The sequence below is a fragment of the Panthera tigris genome, chromosome B4 (genome assembly GCF_018350195.1).
Source record: "Panthera tigris isolate Pti1 chromosome B4, P.tigris_Pti1_mat1.1, whole genome shotgun sequence".
Lineage (NCBI taxonomy): Eukaryota > Metazoa > Chordata > Mammalia > Carnivora > Felidae > Panthera > Panthera tigris.
Genome location: NC_056666.1, coordinates 134,671,343 through 134,692,943, shown reverse-complemented (window position 1 = coordinate 134,692,943; position 21,601 = coordinate 134,671,343). Strand labels below are relative to the sequence as shown.

General features: G+C 52.6%; 1 protein-coding gene across 1 annotated transcript in view; it reads left to right on the top strand.

The window, feature by feature from the left end:
* Positions 1-8,496: 8,496 nt before the first annotated feature.
* The window catches only part of PACSIN2 (protein kinase C and casein kinase substrate in neurons 2), a 133,704-nt gene continuing 120,599 nt past the window's right edge, over positions 8,497-21,601 (top strand). The window contains exon 1 of the mRNA XM_042993444.1: positions 8,497-8,612. The gene's annotated coding sequence lies outside the window, so the exon portion shown is untranslated. The remainder of the gene's footprint in view (positions 8,613-21,601) is intronic.

Here is a 21,601-nt window from a genome sequence, read left to right as displayed (position 1 = left end):
TCTGCCTTTCCCCTGCTCTCTCTCTCTCTCTCTCTCAAAAATAAACAAATCAACTTAAAAAAAGTCTATTCATTGAGGCACCTGGGGGGCTCAGTCGGTTGAGCATAGGACTCCTGATTTTGGCTCAGGTCAGCATCTCCCGGCTCATGGGTTCAAGCCCCACGCTGGGTGTTAGGCTTTGCGCTGATAGTGCGGAACCTGCTCGGGATTCTCTCTGCCCCTCCCCCGCTCTCTCTTAAAATAAACTTTAAAAAAAAGTCTATTCATTAAGAAAAAAGAGGGGCAGCTGGGTGGCTCAGTCAGTTAAGTGTCGACTTCGGCTGAGGTCATGATCTCACAGTTCAAGCGTTCGAGTCCCAGGTCAGGCTCTGTGCTGACAGCTTGGAGCCTGGAGCCTGCTTCCGATTCTGTGTCTCCCTCGCTCTCTGCCCCTCCCCCGTTCATGCCCTGTCACTATCTCTGTCTCTGTCTCTGTCTCTGTCTCTGTCTCTCTCTCGCTCCAGGGCCGTTGGCTGAATTTCCTACCATGCCCAGTGGGTGCAGTGAGAGGTTTCCACATCTGCACTGAGAGGGTTTGGGCAGCAAACAGTTCCTGAGCCCAGGTTAGGGGGCTGCGGGCTGCGGGGCACTGAGACGCCTGGGTTGGGCCTAATGTGGGCAGAGCTCTCACACTCCCAAAGGCTGGGCAGAAATGGCGGGTCCAGGTCCCAGCATCACCCCCTCCCTTCCTTCAGCTAGGTTTGTCACTTCTCTGAACCTCGCTCTTCTCATCTGTAAATGGGGAGCACAATTCCTGCCCCACAGTTGGGAGGGTTAGATCCATATCTGGGCTGCTCCCTCCCATTAGGCATGGGCGTGACCCCTGCCCTCAGGGCCCTTCTATCTGGTTGGGAAGGGAAGGCCCACGGACTTTTAAAAAAAAATGTCACACCCGCAGTGTGACAAATGAAGATATAGCAGGAGAGTTGCTGGAGACGACTTCTGTGTTCTCAGTGGTTTCCAAAGGGGGACAGGGCCATGTGAGAGGTCTTCTGGAAGCGTCCAGAGGAGGGCCTCCGAGGAACCGTGTATTTGTCTGAGAAGGGACGTTAGCCATTAGCCGGTGAGGAATAGCCAGCAAGAGCCAAAACAAGGAAGTGGGAGAGAACACCACAGAGCGAGTGTCCAGAAGCAGCCTCCGACGTCTGGCAGGCTCCAGGGCCAGTGCTCAGGGAGGCCCCCAGACCAGGAACACTGGCCAGTGACACGAGCCCTGCTCTTCCTGAGCGGTCTGTGCTGGGAGACCCAGCAGGGTCTGGGGATGCGAAGGGCGTGGTTTGGGAGCCAGACAAGAGCTGCATGACCTTGGACAAGTCACTTTACCTCTCGAACCTCAATTTCCCCAAATGCAAAGTGGGGGTGGTTGTGAGTTGCAACATACACAGCACCGCCACGGGGCCTGTCACCACGGAAGGGGGTCATTTGCGTGGCAGCCATGATTATTATTGGGGGCTGGGAGAAGCCAGGGCCGCTTGAACCCCTTGGACCCTCCCCGGGTGCCCAGCCTGAGACGCGTCCCTGCAGGTGCCCGGTGAAGGCTGACGGACCCACGACTGCACGGATGGGGGAGCGGTGGCTCTGTCCCCAGGCCTGGCCCCAGGGAGGGCCTGTCTCTGGGTGCCCTGTGGACCCATAGCAGGAAGGCCGTGACCCGTAATTAACCAAGGCCCGGCTGGGCGGGCGGCCAGGCTCTCCCTGGTGCCCACGTGATACTCCCGTCAGCCTCCATGAGCACACGTGCCGCAAGCTGAAACCCAGCCACAGGCTGGAACCAGTTGCACAGAGAACCGAGTTGTCACAACAGGAAGGGCGTGTTTGGAGGCTGCCAGAGGGACAGTGGAGGGGGCCTGGGCCCTGTTCTCCCACACCCCAGGCCGCCCAAGAGCTGCGAGGCCGCAGGTGCCTAGAACACGGCTACCGGGAGCGTGTCCTTGGCAGGGTGCTGGATTCAGCCCTGGCCAGCCATCCCTGACCTCGGCCTTCAATTGTGAGGATTGTTCGTGCCTTAGGAATCCGCGTGCCCTGCGCCTCAGGCCAACAGCTCCACTCCCGCTGCCTTCACGACCTGCCCCTGCAACATGTCCTCCCGAGGCCTGCTTATCATCTTGGGGGATCTGCTCAAATTCTGCCCTTCGCAGGAGCCTCCAGGGCCCCCAGGGCTTGCTTGGGCCCCTTGGGAGCCTTGTCCACAGCCCCCCACCCGGCAGGAGGCGCTCAGATGTAGATAACGTGTGTTCTTCATTCATGCCTTGCTTGGTCCCCGGTATTATGTGTCTGCTGTGTTAGAGGGAGAGGTGGCGTCAGTGTGGGTAAAGAACGTTGGAGAAGGAGCCAGGAGCCCCAAGTTTGGGAAGGATCCGTGGCCCTGGGCCTTCCCTGGGCCTCTGCTTCCTCACCTTACAAGGAGTGTAGGACTCACCTGGCTGCCCTGTGGGGTCTTGGGGCTTTGATGTTCTATGGTCCCAGATGCTGTCCCCAGTCTCCCCCCCCCCCCCAGCCAATCTCTCCCACCTGCCCCACTGCCAGCCCAGTACTGCTAATGTGAAACCGTCGCCCCTATGCCTGTTACCCTGCTGATCGCTTATCCTGATCTAGTGTCTGTCATTCACGCACCTGGAGAAGAAAAGGAATATTCTGAGCCTCTGCCACAAGGCGTTCACATTCGAAACCATTTGACCTTACCCTGGCAGCCTCTGGCTTGGATCTATCATCTGCTGCCCAAACCCAGAGAGAAGAGAAAGTTGCAGGCATGCGCGGTCCACCCGCCAGGGGGGGATTGCTTGAACCTCATATGGAGGGTCTTGGCCCTTCCCCACCTCCCACCTCCACTGGGGCCGTTTGGATCGGAAGGTGGGTTCTGATGGGTTGTTCTCAGACTTGGTTGGAGGCTCCCACAGAGGGAGGAGGGGCGGGGGGGGGGCAGGAGAGGAAGCGGGGGCAGGAGCAGAGGGCCGTGGGGGTGAGAATGCAGGCAGTAGGGTGGGGCAGCCTGTGAGAGCCGGTGCCGCATTCCTCATTCCTCCGCAGGTGAGACAGCAAGGCCACCTCTCTGGGAACAACATCTACCTGACAGGAAATGCAGGAGGATTTCACAGACCAGCAGGTGGATCTGGCCAGCAGGTGTATCATGGTATGGGCCAATACCGGCATCAGTCAAGCAGGTGCCTATGGCATTCTGGGCACCGTGTGAAGGGTTTTGCTTCTATCCCTGCATTTAATTCCTCAACGGCCATCCTGTTAGGTAGGGGTGAGCCATCGTCCCCCTGTCCAGATGAGGACATTGAGGCTGAGAAGTGAGGTGAGTTGCCCAAAGCTGTATCCCTAAAAGTATGCTAAAAAAAAAAAAACAAGTCTCTTAAAACAAAAACAGAGCAAAGCACAATACAAGGAATGAGGAACTTTTGAGCCTGTGACTGAGTCCCAGGCTCTCCTAATTGCTGGGGGAAAAAATTCTTCTTAGCAAAAGATTAAATGGCCTGTGTCACTCAGGCCTCTCCTCCTCCTTTCTTCTGACACGATGGGGTGACTGGGACCCAGTTAAATATTATCCTGAGTGGGGTGTCCCTGGAAGCCTGACCTTCACTGCTGTCTCTTGTACGACTGCCACGGTGGTGACATTATGCTGCGTAAAATCCTGGGCCCAAGACCATTTCACCAGGAAGTGCCCCGCCCACCCCAGTATGTCACAGATGGTGATTGAACACGTCAGCCACGGACACACGGACGCGGGTCCTGCCCGTTCAGCGGGACCTTTGGTAACAGCTGGTCTGGGGACCAAGAGCAGCCCTTGATGGCTCCCCACCGTCTTCTAGTTCTTTGTGTTTTTACCTGTGGCACTCTTTCCATGAAATTTGACGTCTGGTCAAAAGCGGCCCTCTATGGGTGAGCATTTATTTTGTAACATAAGCATGGTATACAACTTCTTTTATAAGTGTGAGTTTCTAGCGTTCATCTGTTATAAAGCGATTCAATAAAAGCAATGCCACTTTTGGGGTGCCTGGGTGGCTCAGTCAAAGCACCCCACTTCAGCTCAGGTCATGATCTCCCGGTTCGGTCCGTGGGTTCAAGCCCCGCGTCGGGCTCTGTGCTGACGGCTCAGAGCCTGGAGCCTGCTTCGGATTCTGTCTCCCTCTCTCTCCGCCCCCCCCTCTGTGCGCTCTCTCTCTCTTTCTCTCAAAAATAAACATTAAAATAAAAAAAGCAATGTCACTTTTTTGATGAACGCACATTCTGTGACCGCTGCAGCTTTTTTTTTTTTTTTTTTTTGATTAGCTTTGGTATCTAATTTCATTTGGCATCAAGGAAATCTGGAATCACAGAAATAGTTGCATATGGTAACTTTGTAAAACAAGAATTTGTTTTACAACCAGGAGACACCCTTCCATTTGGCTGATCCAGGAGCCTGCCAAGGGAAAGATGACACTTTGGATTCAGCATGGCATCCCTCCTGGCACCCAGGACCTCTCATCCTGCTGAACTGCAGGAACTTAAAGAGGGAGCTCGGGATGCGCTGAGAGGGCTGGGGATGTGCGGCTATGTTCGTTGCAGGGTCCGATGCATCACATTAAGCCTGGGCATTGTTAGGTCTTCCTCCAGTTTCAAAACATTCACTTTATGTACTGATTTCCTTGTTGCCACTTGTTCCCTACTAAAGTACAAATGGCAACGTTGTAACCTTGAGCACCCCCCACTGGCTTTTGCCCGGAGTAAGAGTCAGAAGAACCCTCTGGGAATACGAGGAGCTTGTGGAAGATGGGGTGATCCCGATGCAGGGTGTCCTGGAGATGCCCACTTTGGGAAACACCGTCCAGCTGATGCGACCATATCCTGCTGACTTTGGGCGGGAGCAGGCTCCCACCCTGCAGAGTCGGCTTGAACGTGGCACGCTCAGTGAGTGCAGCTATGTACTTGACGGTACAGTTTTACGTGAGCCGACGTGCACAGGCCAGAACGGAACAAAACGGAGCAAAGCAAGAAAGGCCGGGATAATTGCCTCCTAATCAATGACACATTTGCAAGGAATCCAGATCTTATACAACTTGGCAGGGAAGAGCTTCATTCTGAGGTGTATCCAGAAACGTGCTCCTCTAGCCTCCACTTAACGCTTTGGGGTCTCTAAAATATTAATAGTTGATGCAGAGTACACGTTCCTGCATCTGGTGTATTGGGTCACAGTTAAAAAATTTAAAACATTAAATATATCCCGAGGCACTCACTCAACCACTGCTGACTGCCAGGATCCGTCCTAAGGGCAGGTATGATCTCATGGATCCCTGAGGTTTCCCTAAGCATTGGATCCTATGATTTCCCCCATTCTGCATTTTTTAAAAGTTTATTTATTTTGAGAGAGAGAGAGAGAGAGAACATGAGTGGGGCAGAGAGAGGAAAAGAGAATCCGAAGCAGGCTCCCTGCTGTCAGTGAGCTCCCGAACTGCAGAACTGCGGGCCGAGATCAAGAGTGGGGCACTTAACCCACTGAGCCACCCAGGTGCCCCACTCCCACCGCACCCCCTTTTTACATTTGAGAAAACTGAGACCTGGCAGGGGGGCCGGGGTGGGGGAGTGAAGTGACTTACCAGCACCCACAGCTATTCCCTGCACGGCTGCCTTCCCCACCTTAATTCTCCTTATTTCTCCTCATGCCTGCAATGCTCTGGCCAAGCAGAACCCTCCTCTCTTCCTGGAGAGCAGGATTGCTTGCCTCTGGGCTTTTGCTCTCATCGTTTCCGTTCACCTTGGCTCAGTTAAATATCACTGCCTTCAATATTGTGGCCCTCCCACTGGACGGGTTCTGGTTCTCCGGGATCGCTGCTGTCCCTTGATGGGGAGGTCTCTTCCAGACTCGATGTCTTTGCTGGGTCTTCTCAGGTCCGTCCCTCCCCAGACTGCCAACTCCCCCCACCCCCCACATCCTAAACATTGGACTTCTTGTTTTTAAAGTTTATTTATTTATTTTGAGAGTGAGAGAGCAGAGGAGGGGCAGAGAGAGAGGGGGAGAGAGAATCACAAGCAGGCTCCGTGTTGTCAGCACAGAGCCCACTGTGGGGCTCGAACCCACGAGCCATGAGATCATGACCTGAGCTGAAACCAAGAGTCGGATGCTTAACAGACTGAGCCACCCAGGCACCCTGACGTTGGAATTATAGAATGGATGTCTGTAACAGCTTTTGATTTTTTTTTTTTCTCCAACAAGGAACATATATCTCTGTATAAGACAATTTACCAGCTATACAACTATATCTGGGTGTTTTTATTTTTTTGCAGAGCGTTTGGATCTCAGTGAAAATGTTTTAACCTGGGCTATGTAAAGTTTATCCAGGCTGCCGAGTGGGGAATGGCTAATAAAGGACTAACTGGGTCGCTCTTGGTTCCAGACCCAGGTAATGGGCACATTTTGTGGGGAGGAGGGACCACAATGTCAGTTGACAAAGCATGGCTGATGTTAACTGCTCAGATACTGAGTACTCACTCCTACATGCATGCTGTCCACACTCTTTTTTGTCCCACTCACTCCTTACCACAACGTACGATGGGCTTTGTTATCACCCCCGTGTCACAGATTGGGACAAGGAGGTGCAGGGAGCTGCAGTGACTTGCCCAAGGCCCCTCAGTGGGGAAGGGTCAGAGACAGGATCTGGCTCCAGGCCAGTTTGAATCTGATTGAAGGAGGAGGCTGGATCCAATTTTGTGAAATGTTTGTGGGGATCGAAGTTGGGATATTCACATCCCCGGCAAAGGGGAGCGCTCTTTGGAAAAATACCATGCTAAGCTGCTGGGACGGAGCGCAAGACTCAAAGGGCTCGGCAACAGTAGCTCAAATTGCTGGTGTGAGAAAACGGGGGGAATTTTGGGTTTGTCCTAAGACGGAAAGGAAGAGACAAGAAAGGAGCCAATGTGTGGAGGCTGGAGCGCTGCTTGGGTCAGGTGGCCAGGAAGTGGCTTCTGGGGCTTGGAGGCCAGAAAGGCTCGGGAGGTGTCTTACTGCCAGCCAGTGCCAGGCTCAGTGCCTCCCCGTGGTGTCCTGTCTGCAGGGACCCCCTTCTAGCCTCACAAGTGTGCAGCGTGAAGGGGGATATGTGTGAGCATGTGTGTGCATGGAGAAGGGGATGAGGGCAAGGACCGAGGAGTATGTGGGGAAGAGCAGGAGGCGGGAGACAGAGGTGTCCCACTGGAGGTTTCGGGGCAAACCTCTAGTCACAATTAGCAAAAACAATGCAAAAGAACGAACAGTTTGGAAAGTGAAAAAACACTCTCTTTGCGGACTCTCCCAGAATTTGTAGAATTTGTTTGTTTGAGAGAGAGAGTGAGTGCAGGGAAGGGGCAGAGAGAGAGAATTCCAAGCAGGCTCTGCGCTGTCGGTGCAGAGCCTGAGGCCAGGCTTGAACCCACGAACTGAGATCGTGTCCTGAGCTGAAATCAACCGGCTGATGCTCAACTGACCTATAGGCGCCCCTGTTGGTAGTGGAATTCTACAGTCTCCACCATTTTGTGTCCTGCTTCCCCTTTTACCATTCTAGCTTAAGCATGTTCCAGCATCGCTGCACCGTCCTCAGGGTTATTCTCCCGTGGAACCAGCGCAGATCTGGGTTGGGGCGGACTTGGGTTTCTAATCCTGGCTCCGCCCTTTACCCTCTTTACTCCAGCACCACCCCCCCCCGCCCCCCGCCGTTTAGCTCCCCAAATTGCCTGGCCTGTCTCCAAACCCTCCCTTGGGCATACTCGGATCATCCTCTCTACCAGGATCCTCGGAAGCAATGGTTGGAAAGCGGTCAGCGAATGTTGGTAATTTTGTACTCGTTGTTATTTCTGTCTGCAGAATGGGGCTAATACTCCCATCAAGCAAGGTCAGGTAAGAACCAGAAATAAAGCGCTCCATTGTGTGGACCATCCATATGCCCTCCCTGGCGGCTCTGTCCACACACACACCCCTCCACCACCACCACTCCTCCCAGGGCTTAAATTAAGCGGCTCAAGAGGAATGTACTCTTGTGGCGGGAATCGGAGGAAGCCCTGTTGACTTTGGCTTCGCCGAGCGCCCTAGGAGAGGAAACTTTCAGAACGACTACTTCCCTGAATTCCCAGTAGGGTGAGGCGCTGCCCTACGGCGCTCCCCACGCCTGGGTGCCAGCAAAGCCTCAAGACTCTGGCCCCAGGACGTGAGCGCGGCGAAGCACCGCCTGGGAGCGACCCCGGGACAGTGACCCCCCGCACCCTATCGGTTGGTTAAGTAGGCACTCCCCCTTGATTGACAGGAGACGCCGCCAATGGTGCCCAGAGGAGGTCCTTTTGGGCGCCAGGGGGCGTGCCGCCTCCCGGCTCCCTGGTCCAATCCGAGGTGTGGAAGGGGCCGTGGGGCGGGGCCAGGCGCTCAGCAGCCAATGGGGCGAGCACGGCGGGCGCGTCGGGGGCGGTGCGCTCCTGGCCGGCGGCAGCGGCGGCAGCGGCGGCCGCGGCGGGGCAGGGCAGGGCTGGGCTGAGGAGCGCGGCCGGAGCAAGGGCGGGAGCCGGAGCCGGAGACGCCGTCGCGGTGGGAGCGGGGTGAGCGGCGAGTCGGGAGAAGAGCGGCGGCCGAGGTGAGGGGCGCGCCGCGACGGTTGGGGCGCCGCGGGCGGCCACGGGGGCGTCGGTGGGCGGCCGGGCCCGCGCTGCTCGGCCGGGGGGAAGCCTGTGCGGCCGCGCGGCCGGCGCGCGGACTTCCTGTCTCCGTGGGAGGGGGCGTGTTCGGGGGCGGCGGGCGCCGAAGCGCGAGCTGGAAGATTCTCGGGTGGGGGTCGCTGGGGAGGGCAGCGCCGCGGCGAGGCCGGCGGGGTTGGAGGCTGCTGCCGAGGGGGCAGGTGGGCGCTCCGCAGACACTCGGGGAGGAGCGGCGGGCGCGCTCCGGGGAAGCCGCCCGGCCGAGGGGCGCGGAGGTTCAGTGGGGGACTCGTGGGGGGCGAGGGCGGCCGCGGGGGAGGAGCGGGGTGGCTGGTAGGCGCCACTTGGAGGGCAGGCGGGACACCAACGCGGATGAGCTTATTTGGGGGCCCTTTGAGGACTGCCCTCTATTTCCTTCCTTCCCACCCTCCCCGTGTCTCTCCTGGCTCCACGGGGGTGAGGGCGGCGAGGCCTTCCTGGCGAGCAGGTGCTGGGGCAGGGGGGACAGGCAGGAGAGGCCGGAGCTCTTGGCCCCCGTTCCACCCTCGGAGTTTTCCCAGACTGTCAGTGGTTCTTAGAAACGTGAACACGTTCTCTCTTCTGGGGTTTCCGAGCCTGCCCGGGCATCGGAATTGGAGAGGGGTCCCGGATTGGAGAGGTAGCAGTTTCTGCCCCTTAATTTCAGTGGTTCGTTGGGTTTTGGCTCCACTGGAGGCGGGGTGGGGGGGTGGGGGGGGCGGGGGACTTTGCTTTTCGGATGGAGCTGGTCGGGAGGGCAAACTGTGCTGCCTCCTTGGGACTCACGCAGCTGCTGTCTTTGAGGATGCTGCCCTCCAGTTGGGTGCCCAGGGGAAGGTGTCCTTGGAGGTGGGGTGTGTGTAGCCGTTCCCGGGTCTTCCCTCCTCTACTGCAACTGTCCTGTGTTTTTGTGGTTGAGGAGGGTAGGCTGCCCAGAATCTCCACGGCTACTCATTACACTGTTTACCAAACACTCCCTGGCTGTGCTGATGAAAATCAAGAGAACAGCTAAAAGAATTCAAACCTGAGTTGCCGACGGTGAGCTCATAGCTTCCTTCCCTCCTCTGCAGTTTTAGGCTGAAGTTCTGTTTTAACCCTCCCGGGATTGCCAGGCTGGAGCCCAGGGCAAGGAAACCAACCAGGTGGGCGCTGGTGAATGCCAGCCCTCCCGTTCTTGCCCCCAAATGTTCTTATTGGACTTGATTCGCAAGCCTGCTTGAAGCCTCCACGTACAGGCATTGAATAGGAGCCAGGGCAACTGGGGTTTCTCTTGATTCATGTGGGAAACTCATCTGCGTGCATCTAAACTTTCTTCTGGAGCTCGGCGTTCTCCTTGGTGAGGTTATGCTACTTGAGATATGAGGCCACCACATCAAAAACTTTTCTGTGGTGTGTGATTTTCTTTTGACAGTTGTCTTCAGGCTTTAAAGAAGCCGGCTGTTGGGCCGGTGATATTGATTACTTGGGAAAGTAACGTGACAGGGAAGAGCAGAAGGGTGATTCGGTCTGTACTCTTTATTCAGGTTTCGGAGAGGAATGAAAAACTCATTTGAACGGAAGTGGCACGTCCAGCTCGTGGTGTTTGGGAGTTGGGACTTTATTACTTTCAGTCACAGGTGTATGAGAGGTTGTAATATTTAAATTACCTAAAAGTATGCATCTGTGAAAAAGTGTGCGGGTTCCCGGCACCGCCTGCTGCTGGGAGATAAGGTTGTCTTTCCCTTGTCCTTGATGCCCAATCCAGATCTCTGATAGCCAGGCCATTTCTGGGGTGGGAGCTGAGGGGTATTTGTCCTTTTCATTTTCTTCTCTATATTCACTTGAAAATTGCGTTGACCGACTTAAGGACACGATGCTCAGGCTTCCTGCTTCTGACCGGGTCATCGGTTGATCCTGGGATGTTAAGGAATATCAAAAAGATTCCACAGACGCCTTAATTAATAGTAATGGTGCCTTGCGTTTAGAGATGGGGTAGCTGTTACCCAGTGCTCTTAGGCCACACTCAGTGGAGCCTCTGCGCTGACTCGTGCCTGCCTTATCTGCCATCAGATTGTCACGGTCGCCGTACGGAGGCCTCCCCGTAGATTATGGGGGTAATGACCACATTCATGTGAGCCGTGGTGCTGGCTCAGTTTTTTTCCAATTAGATTGTTTGGAACTGCAGTTGGCGTACCTGAAGGCAGGGTGGCAGTGCCTCAGTTAGGAAGTCAGTGTGCATTCCGCAGGTAGAGACCGACCTTTACGGCCCTGGCGGTGATCCGTCACAAACCTGAAAGTATCTTGGTGCCTGAAACCTGACTCCTGATGGGTCCCAGTGGTGGTCCCCGGGGCGGCTGTGTAGGAATTCCTCCAGACGTTTGGTATTGCGATGATTATGTCCTGTCTGCTGACTGCAGACAGTCTTAAAAGAATTCTCCAAGTATACTCAGAGGTATTCTGTGCCATGCAATGTTCTTGACGTGTGTGTAGTTCCAAAGGTAACTCTTTAAAGAACAGCGGCCATCTGGGAGCACACACGTTGGTAGTTTGATAAAAAACACACATAAAACAACAACAGAGGTGTCCTTTCTTTAGTTATGTGTTGGCTTCCGTTTATTCCCAGAATAACAATTTATTCATTCTGCACGTTAATCTGTTTGCTTAACAGAACACCATGTATTTTTTAAATTCCTAGAATAAAATATTTTGTATTTTAATTATTTATTTTTATTCTATTTTAGAGAGAGAGCATGAGCAGGGGAGAGGGGCGGAGAGGGGCAGAGAGAGAGAGAGAGAGAGAGAGAGAGAATCTTAAGAAAGCTCCACACTTATTGTGGAGCCCAACATGGGGCTGGATCCCATGACCCTGGGTTCATGACCTGAGCTGAAAGCAAGAGTCAGAGTCTCAACTGACTGAGCCACCCAGGAGCCCCTGTTTTGTTCTGTTTTTTTAAAGATTTTTTTTTTTTTTTTTTTAAGTAATCTCTACACCCAGCGTGGGACTCAAACTCACAACCCTGAGGGCAAGAATCACACGCTCCACCGACTGAGCCAGCCATTTGCCCCCAAATCTTTAGTTTTTAATTGAGATATATTGGACATACGTTTATGTGTTTCTCTAAAAAAATTTTTTTTAATGTTTATTTATTATGGAGAGACAGAGCATGAGCATGGGAGAGGCAGAGAGAGGGGGAGACACAGAATCTGAAGCAGGCTCCAGGCTCTAAGCTGTCAGCACAGAGTCTGATGTGGGACTCAAACTCACGGACTGTGAGATCATGACCTGAGCTGTAGTTGGACACTTAGGCGACTGAGCCACCCAGGCGCCCCTCAGGTTTTATATTTGTAAGGTGAAGGCCTGAGAGGTTCTTCACCTTTTGAGAATTTAATAAAAACTGGGCACTCCTTCCCAGAAAGCACACAGCTTCAGAGGGCTGGGCCAGATTGAGGTCTCTGGGATCACCCCATCTCTAACCCCCTTCACTGCTGATACTCTGTAATCCTATTTTCTCGGTCATCTTTGAGCTAATAATAACAATGACTTATATTTATAGAGGACACATTCCAAAGCATTTTCACCTCTCTCTTTTTTTTTTTTTTTTTTTTTTGGGTCCTTAAAATGTTTCTGAGTGGTTTGGGTGGTGATGGATAGTCCTTTTCATGATGAAGAGAGGCGTACGGGGGCTGGCTATTCCTTTGGTAGGATCACACAGCCAGAGGCTTGTCCTGGGACCAGAACTGGGGCACCTGGTTGCCAGCTTGGGGTTTTTCCATTAGGTTTTGCTTCCTTGGTGGTTGTCATTACCAGTTATGTTTGGCAGTGTAAATATCCCAGGATGTGTCACTTACAGAGGAAACTATTTGCTCATCTGCTGAAAGGGCTGTTTTTTTTTTTTTTTTTTTTTTTGTCGGAATTTGGATCACTGAACACCTTTCTGCCTGACTGTCAAAAGGATTATTTTGTTTTTGTTATGTTTTTCTTGTCATATTTTCATAGGGACACGTTTGTAGGACTTAGGTGTTTTGAGCAGACTCGTTTAATGTTTATTGATTAAAGGGTACATTGAAATGATTACCTCTCAGTTGCTTAGCACTTGAAAAACGTGTGAAGTCAGTGTTAAGTCAGAACTGTTAAGTCAGAACTCCAAATGTTTGACTCCATCCAAATATGTACTTCAGATGAGATGTCCCCTGCAGCCTGTGAGGCCCCTCCCTGGGCCCAGAGCTCCTGGGTGGGTTTGAGGGTTGGGTGGGGATTGTGCCAATGACCATGACTTTCCAACAGTGGCTTCTTGTGGCCTTCTGGCCAGAGCCTGAATATTTTAGGGACTGATTTTTTTCAGTTTATTAACAGAGCACAGAGTCTCAGCTCATGTATGCAAAAGAACACTGAATTTTAAAGACTCACGGACGTTAGGTGGTTTATTACTGATGGAAAGAATCATCGCAGTGAAGATGTTTTGAATACTCAGATGGAGGTGTAGGACGGCATACAGTAGGTATCCCTCAAACGTGGTGTGAGTACGTGCGTGTGGTCCTGTCTTCTTGTTAGGTTGCACCTGAGACTATTATTCATCGTCCAGAGGTGGAAGAAGGTATTTGCTCCTTATTTGCTCATTTCACCATGCACTTCTTTGGGAAACCTACAAGGGCCAGGCAGATATGCACCTTCTCCCTGACGCTGAACAGAAAGCCTCATGCCATGTGTCGGCTTCCTTAAATGAATTGCTCCCCAGAGAGAGGAATTGGTGGAGGCTACAGGCAGCAGTGAATTCTGAGCATTAAGCAGTTGGAAGTCCCCAGAAGTAGCAGCCTGGTCAGGAAATGAGGCTGTCGGAGGGCAAGGCCCATGACGAGGCCCCAGGCTGCCCGCCCCCTTGCAGGGATGGTGTCCAGTTAAACGTGACCTGCCATAATGGCTCCTTCATTAGCTCTGCTGGTATTTACAAGCCCTTCCTCTGACCAGGAAGCTTGCATCTGTAGGTTGGCGCTTCTCTTCCAGTGGCCTGCTCTCTGTGATTTAAATATCGATAAGAGTGGTTGTCAGCTCCATTAGACTGCCATGTCCAAGTGCCTGCTTTTTATTTTAATTTCACTCCCTGGGGCCGAGAGCGTTTGGAGAGATGTTTGTGGGTGTGGGGAAGTGGGCAATGGGGGGGGGTCGAAGCTGGGGGCATCCTGGCTCCCGAGTGTCCAGTGTGCCTGGCTCCGCCCACAGCTCTGGGATCCCAAGATGAAGGTGACTGTCACACTCTGCAGAGGCAGCTCAGTCAAGGAGGCTGACCTGGAAGCAATCACGTTTTACCAGGACAGTAGCAGATAGCGTGTACAAAGTAGAGGGGACAGAGGTGGGAGGGTCTGACTGCCCTCAGAACACTGCAGAGAGCTGACCTTCAGGGAGGTGACTTTGGAGGTGTTTTCCAGATCCACAGGTGCTTTCCAGGGGACGATGCCTGGAAGGAGAATCCCAGTCGGGGAGGCACGGTGCTGTTGAGAATGTGGGAGTGTGAGTGGCTTGGGGTGAGAGGAGCCTCTTCAGGTGGAGGGAGGGAAGGCTGGGTGGGCAGGCTTCAGGTTGTGTAACCTGCCCGGCACGCTGGCTCGGGTTTTGGACCTCTTCCTGGAGGATGGGAGTTCAGTGGGGAGCTGTTTCCGGGCAGCAGACACAGCAGGTTGAAGCTCTGCACAGAAAGGAAACGTCAGTTGAGAAGTCTGGGATGCAGATGGGGACGGGTGGTTAGGTAGCTCATTTTCACCAAGGTCACCGCTGTCTCCTGGAGGCTCAGAGATTGCCATCCAGGTTTTTAGGAAGCGGTGGCTGCACTCTCTAACGACAGGGGCTTCCAGAGTGGGATTGGCAACCGTCTTGCCTCAGTCTCTTTGCTTATCGTGTTGCTTCCGGTTTTGGTTGGTAATGCAGTGGCTGCCTGGGTTCTGCCTTTTCCCTGTGGTTTTTGCTCACCAATCCATGCAGTCAGTAGGTAACTTTCACCTCTGGTTCCTGCAGGAAGGTCATATTGCACTAAGCTATAGGAGGTAACACGGTTTCAGAGTCGCACGGTCCCGGTTTGAGTTCAGCTCTACCCCTAGGTAACCGTGTGGCCTTCCTTGGCCACATGCTTCAACATCTTCAGAACTGGGCCGCTGACCGCCCCCTCCTCACATGACCTAGGGAGGGCAGTGTGGCCCCGAGAGCTCAGCACCTGTGCCAGCTCCACGGTGCGGGCTCAGTAACTTTGGTCGAGCTCAGAGTCCAAGGTCTACTTAAGTGAATTTGCTGAGTAAGCAAGTGTGCCTATAAAATGCCTAATTTGATGTTATGTTATCCAATTGTATTGCAGGTCCTCCTCCAATGTTTTCTTTCCCCAGTGAAAGTCTGTTTGGTACATTTGGACCTTTCCTTGGTGACCCGGGTCATAGGGACGATGTCGGGTTGTCGATGGGGGCTGGGCCTCTGGCCATGCATGGAGTGCCGCCCGCCCTGGCACTTGCAGGGCCTGGCTCCTGTCTCCTTGCCGCCTCTCTGCTTCTGTCTGAATCTGCCCTTCCTGTTGGGGCGCAGGCCGGAGGGCGGTCCAGCCTCTCCCGAAGCCTTGCTCCTTCTGGGAGGGCGAGATTCTGTGCCTGAGTTGAATGTTCTAGATGGTGGAGAGCCTGAGTCTGAGATGACGGGCCGATGCTATGATTTAGTGACTCTCAGATTCGAAGGCGCATGTGTGAGGGTGATGATGGCTGTCACTGAGGTGACGAAAAATACCACGACTTGAGAAAGCCAGTTGCGAAGGTACACGGACACTCGTCCCATGGGGAAAGTGTTAGAATACGTGCAGCGATGGTAGTTAGGGCTGTAGAATTATGGACGGTTTCTCCTTGTGTCCCAAACTGCACCATGACCCTTCTCCTTTTAGAATTAGTATTTGTGCAGGAACTTGATTTTATAATGACAATATATAAAAAACAGCCTGGTTGTGCAGGCATCTGCAGTTTACCAGAACTTTCCTAGAGCTCTCGTTTTGTTTCCAGAGCAGCCTTATTGGCTGGCCTCACTCTTCATTGTTTGGAGGAGGAAAAGAGGGAGGCCTGGGGGGCCGGTGGTTTGGCTGAGGCCAGCCGGCCAGGACCCCGACCGGGCCTCCACCCTGAGCCGGGCTTCCCTGGGAGCCTCGGTGTGGGGCCTGTGCCGGGGCCTGCAGGCGGCCTTCACAGAACGGACCGCGTCCAGTGTTGTGACGTTTCCTATTCAACCGAATGAAATTTTATTATAAAGCGGTGCCTAAACTATGCTTTGTGAACATTCTCGTATTTGAAACTACAATTTGTGTTCCGTTGTGCCAAATTATGTTGTCGCCAACCGAGCGTGCCAAGTCTGTGAGTTGTGGTCTTCAAGAGGAACCACAGAGCCGGCTGTGCCCCCCGCACGGACCTCCAGGCCCGCTATTAGTGGGTTTTTATAGCTGACTCGTTGTTGGAGGCTGGAGCTGGCCTGCCTGGGTGCCGTTTAGCTTGGATGTGACGGTGTTTCAATGCAGGGAGCAGTTGGGACAGACGTCCGGTGCCAGTAAACGCATCCTCAGCTCAGGAGTCTGGGCAGGTACCGGCGAGGAGGCCCGCGACGGTGGGGGTCGGTCGAGGGTGGAGGCCACCACCTGGGACAGGCCTCTGGGTCCTGGGGTTCCCGAGGGACCGTACAAGAAGCTTTACATTCCTGCTCCCTTGATTCTTGCAACGAGAGAGCGTTAATTCCACTTCCACGTAAGCAGATCAGAGTTCTGAGAGATGAAGTGACCTTCACAGGCTCGCCGTCAGAGCTGACCCTCAGCTTGACTCTGAAGCCACACTCTTCTCACTCATCTGCTGCCTTGAATAAGTAGATTCTGGGTCAGTCACTCTCCTAGGAAAATAAGCATTACATGCTAGTCCTCCTTCCCCACCTCTCAGAAACAGAAAAGAGGTGAGTCATGTGGTCTTTTGTTTTAAGATAGGATCTATGCCTGCCACTAACTTGGGTAAGATAATCTGGAAGTTTGTAATTTATATAGCAGGGAGATAAGGGCGGAAAAGGGAGAGGCTTTTCAGTAGCCCAGCTGCTAGGTGTGTGGTCACGGCCTGTCCATCATCCACCTGTCCGCTGCCACTGTCCGCTCCTGACTGGTGTGTGTGTGTGTGTGTGTGTGTGTGTGTGTGTGTGGTGCTGGGGGGGGGGGGACAGCATGCCTGGGGATTCCAGAGCTCCCGGCTTAGGCGTACCCTTGCCTCACCTCCCACTGGCTGTATTTTGAGAAGTGTCATATATCGTTTAAAAACAGCGAGTTGAAGGAGAAATTACATTTCTGTAAAGCACTCATTTTGCACTGTGTAAAATTGTGAAAGATATTCACATTTTGTCGCCATCGTGATATCAAATGAAGATCCGTTGTCGAGGTAAATTAGAGCAGATGTTTGTTTGTATGCTGGTGATAATTGTTAAAAGGCTTTTACCAAACCCCGTTCTTGTCTTTTTCTTTTAAATACTGAAGGTGCAGAGGTTTTTCTTTTTTTTTTTTTTTTTTTAATGTTCATTTATTTATTTTGAGAGAGCGTGCACTAGCAGGGAAGGGGCAGAGAGGGAGGGAGAGAAAGAATCTTGTGCTGGTGGCACAGAGCCTGACGTGGGGCTCGAACTCTTGAACTGCGAGATCATGACCTGAGCCGAAAGCAAGTGTCAGACGCTTAACTGACTGAGCCACCCAGGCGTCCCAGAAAATAGAGTTTTCTGAATAAAGAACTCTTTCTGTGTTTTACCTTCCGCATGCATAGGGGTTTTCAGTTTATCTTAGGAGTAGTTGCCACCTGCTAGCTGCCTGCTTTGTTTTCAGGCTTCAGGGGAGGCCAGGGAGGTGCATTGCCTCTGTCCGACCTCTGACGTCACCAGTCTGAATGCAAGGACACTGCAGGAGTGAGACCGTGTGCCTAGTCCAAGGTCATTCAGGTTGTAAACAGGGTTGTAAATGGCAGGCACCAACCGCATGTGCCTCTTTTTTCATTAATCTTCGCTGGTAGGAATGCATTATTCAGATCCACTGAAATATTTTATCTGATGTTTTCCAGGGTTTTACCATCGTCTTTAACAAGACCTGTAATGATTTTATAATCTTGTGAATGTAATGAGATTAAACCATTTCCTTAATGCTGGCCATTTTAGGTAATTTCCAACTTTTTTGGCTATTGTAGATGAATTTGTAATTTACAGTTTCATTTTTCTTTCTCCATTTGTGTGTTCAGTTCCTGGGAATAAATTCTCAGAAATAGAAGTCCCAGATTAAAGAGTGTGAACGTCTTAGAGTGTTTTGAAAGCCTTCTCTGTTGCTTGTGGGTTTGTTTTCCTGATGCTTATGAGTGAAAGTATCGAGGGATTCTCTCTCTTTAAGATGCCTTGGCCTCTGGAACTTGCAAGGATCTGTGAGATTAAGAAACTCTCGAGAGGTTTTCTCAAATGAGTCACGTTTCCTTTCTAGGTTTCTGGCTATCGTTTTACTTGAATTAGCAGGAAACAGTCTTTGAAAAAGGCTTTGCTACTTTATCAATCACCCGAGCTAATGTTCTACGTCCCCAAGGTGGTAAATGTTTGTGGCTGCATTCCTCCGTGAGCACAGTGGTCCTGCCGCTCTGGGCCACCACATCTCTTCGTTCTCTGACAGTGTGCGTATCGGGAAGGGCTCTGCTGTGCCAGGTCGTCCCCGCCAGTGTCACTGGGATGTCAGGACAGCCTGGGGATCAAGTGATCCTGCAGATTTTGCCTTGTGTAGCTTCTAGAGGCAGCTCTCAGAGATGTTCCTGGCCCTGTGAATGGTTAGAGTCCAACATCTCAGAGAACATACTGGGAGGTTTATAGTGTTGTGCTTGCTCTCCTTGTTTTTTTTTTTTTTTTTTTTTTTTTTTTTTTTTTCCTGTTCGGAAGTTGTTGTGTCCTTCACTGTCCCTCACCGTGTCCCTTCCCCGAGGGATGGCTGGCTTTTTCATCTTCCACAGTCCCTTAGGTGTCCTCCCTCAGACTGAGTGGAGTCCTGTTTTCCTGGTGGCTCGTTTTCCAGGGTCTGCAAAAGACCTGCTTATCAGGAACTAGGAGGGGCTCTGGTGGGGAGCGGTGCCGGGCCTCAGGGCCTCCGCTCTCCCCCTCCTGGAGCCCCTCCCTTGGATTCCTCTGTGCCTCCTTCGTGGCCTCCCATCTCTGGGGTGGGCAGGGCCTGCTTCCCCTCGAGTCCTCTGTCCTCCCCAGGACAAAAACTCTTTTCTTAGTTCTTCTTATCCTGGCTAAGAAAGGCTGACGTCCACAACGGAACAGAATGAGAGACATTAGTATGAGCTAAGGTGGAAGTAAGAGGAAATCATCGCAAACACCACAGAAGCATAAGGAGAGTGTTGTCTCCCAGGCACCAGTGGGTTCTCGCTGCCAACAGTGCAGGACTGGCTTCTCTGGGTCCGCTCAGCTGGGTGCCACCTCCATTCCTGCTTCCCCTCCCCACTCATGTGTATTCTGTCAATAAACCCCAATTTTGTTTTCATTTAATTTTAATTTAATTTAATTTATTTTAATTTATTTAATTTATTTATTTTATTTTATTTTATCTTTAATGTTTATTTGTTTTTGAGAGACAGAGCACGAACAGGGGAGGGGCAGAGACAGGGGGAGACACAGAATCCGAAGCAGGCTCCAGGCTCCGAGTTGTCAGCACAGAGCCCGACGCGGGGCTCGAACTCAGGAACTATGAGATCATGAGCTGAGCCGAAGCTGGACGCTTCACCGACTGAGCCACCCAGGCGCCCCAATCAACCCCAGTTTTAGAGTCATGCTTTGCTCTGTGCTTAGCAGTCTGTGTTTGTATCACAAGTATGGAAACTGTACTTTGCCCTGGTTTCCACAGATGCCTAAACGGGCCTAGGTTAGCTGTTGCCTAGGCAACTTGCCAAGCCTTTGGTTGTGTGTGCGGCAGAGGCTTTGGCAGGGGCTGGAAGGCTCAGGCATCCCTGCAGCTTCTCAGCCTAGCTGGATGGTAACTACCAAGCCCCAGAGGCTCACGCTCTTAGCTTCCCCTTGTCTTTTCCACACTTCCTGTTTTATTTCCCGAGAAATGTCTGCTCAGCTGCGGTGACCTGGCTGGGTGGCGTGGCGTGAGGGCTACTGAGTCTCAGGACGGGCCCTCTGATACCTGACCTTGAGGCATGATTCCTTAGCAGCCTTTGAGCCACGCTTTATTCTGGGTTCAGCAGGGTGCACGGTGGTGGCCCACCAAGTTTCTTCTGCTTCTTAGACCTGGGGCTGGCCACTGGAGCCCCGGGCTGGGCCTTACCTGAGAGTCCCCCGGAAACAGGGCCTCGCGGTGGGGCGAGAGGGGTAGGTAGACCTGGCCACGTGTGAGTCATGGGGAAAAAGTTAACGTCTCTTTTTATGAAAAGTGAGTGAAGTGGTTGGTATAATAAATTCCAGACTTGTTTTTGTTATTTTCTCTTTAATGCTGCTTTTATTTCCTTTCGGATTTCTCTCTTCTTGCTCTTACAGGGGGGTGTGAAGTTGCCTGATTTGGGGGGAGAGGCTGTTTTATCACCTCCCTTTAAAGCTCAAGACCAGTCATGTGACCCTCCTTGAAGGTTTTGTGTTTGTGTGTGTGTGTGTGTGTGTGTGTGTGTGTGTGTGTGTGTGTGTGTTCGTCTCCAGAATTGTTGTTTTAGACCTGTGCTTTTTGGTCTCTAACCTCCAGCAGGAACGTGTAGTTTACGAAATTCAGAAATGGTTGAGACCAGGGGCTCCTGGGTGGCTCAGTCAGCTGAGCGTTTGTCTTTGGCTCAGGTCATGATCTCGCCATTCGTGAGTTCGAGCCCTGCATTGGGCTCTGTGCTGATAGTACAGAGCCTGCTTTGGATCCTCTGTCTCCCTGTCTCTCTGCCTCTCCCCTACTCGTGCTCTCTCGCTCAAAAATAAGTAAAAATTTAAAAAAAAAAAAAAAGAAATAGCTGAGAATCATGTGCCTTCTAACTGATAGGAGGCAGGGTGAGGGGACTCCTTTAAATTCCTGCCTTACAAAAACAACGTTAGCAGCATGATTGGAAGAGGTGGAGGCCCACTCCCGAGAGATGAACTCTGTCAGCCCTGGGTGCCGGGTGGGGGGAAGCGGCTTTCCCTCCCGGGGTGGAGGTGGCACGTTGCCCCTGTTCAGAGTCTGCAGAGCCCTGCTCTCAAGTCCTGCCGCCGTCTCCTCACCCTCCTCACCGGGGACCCGGGTTGCCTTCCCCTGTAGGAGGGCCCCTCTCTGAGCAGTGGGACGGGGACGAGACTGCTGAGTTCTGGTCACGGGCCAGCGCCGTTTCCTCCGCTACAGATGTATGCAGTTGAAGGGACAGGCTCACAGATCTGCTTTAAAGCCCTCTGGCGCATTGGTGGTCCCCACAGGGACGCTGGCTCCCCAGGAGGTGAGGGTGTGGCTCCAGAGGGATTGCGCACTCAGAGCTGTGCCCACCAGGCATAGTTTGTACACAGGGTTTTCGCTGGCTTTCGACTTTCTTGTTGCAAAGTACATTCCAGAATCCGAACTGCAGATGTAAAGGCTGGGGCCTGCCCACGGCAGAGCCGAAGACTGCGTGGTGGCCAGCCCTTGAGAAGCCTTGTAAGTTCCCCTCTGGTTGATTTTGCTCTGTGAAGTTTGCTGCCTTACTAACATAACCTTGGTCATTAGCGTTCTGAGATGTGGGTGGAACTCAGCGGTATATCCTGACTTGGGTTTAGTTCTGAGCTCTCTTTCGGAATTTCATGACAATAGACTCCCCCCCCCCCCCCCAAGAGGTTGCAAGCGTTTTTGCACGCACTTCCGGGGAGTTCATAAACCCTCATTTGTTTATTCAACAATATTTGAACGTCCGCCTCTTGCCAGGCCTGATTCCTAGCACTGGGGTTACAGCA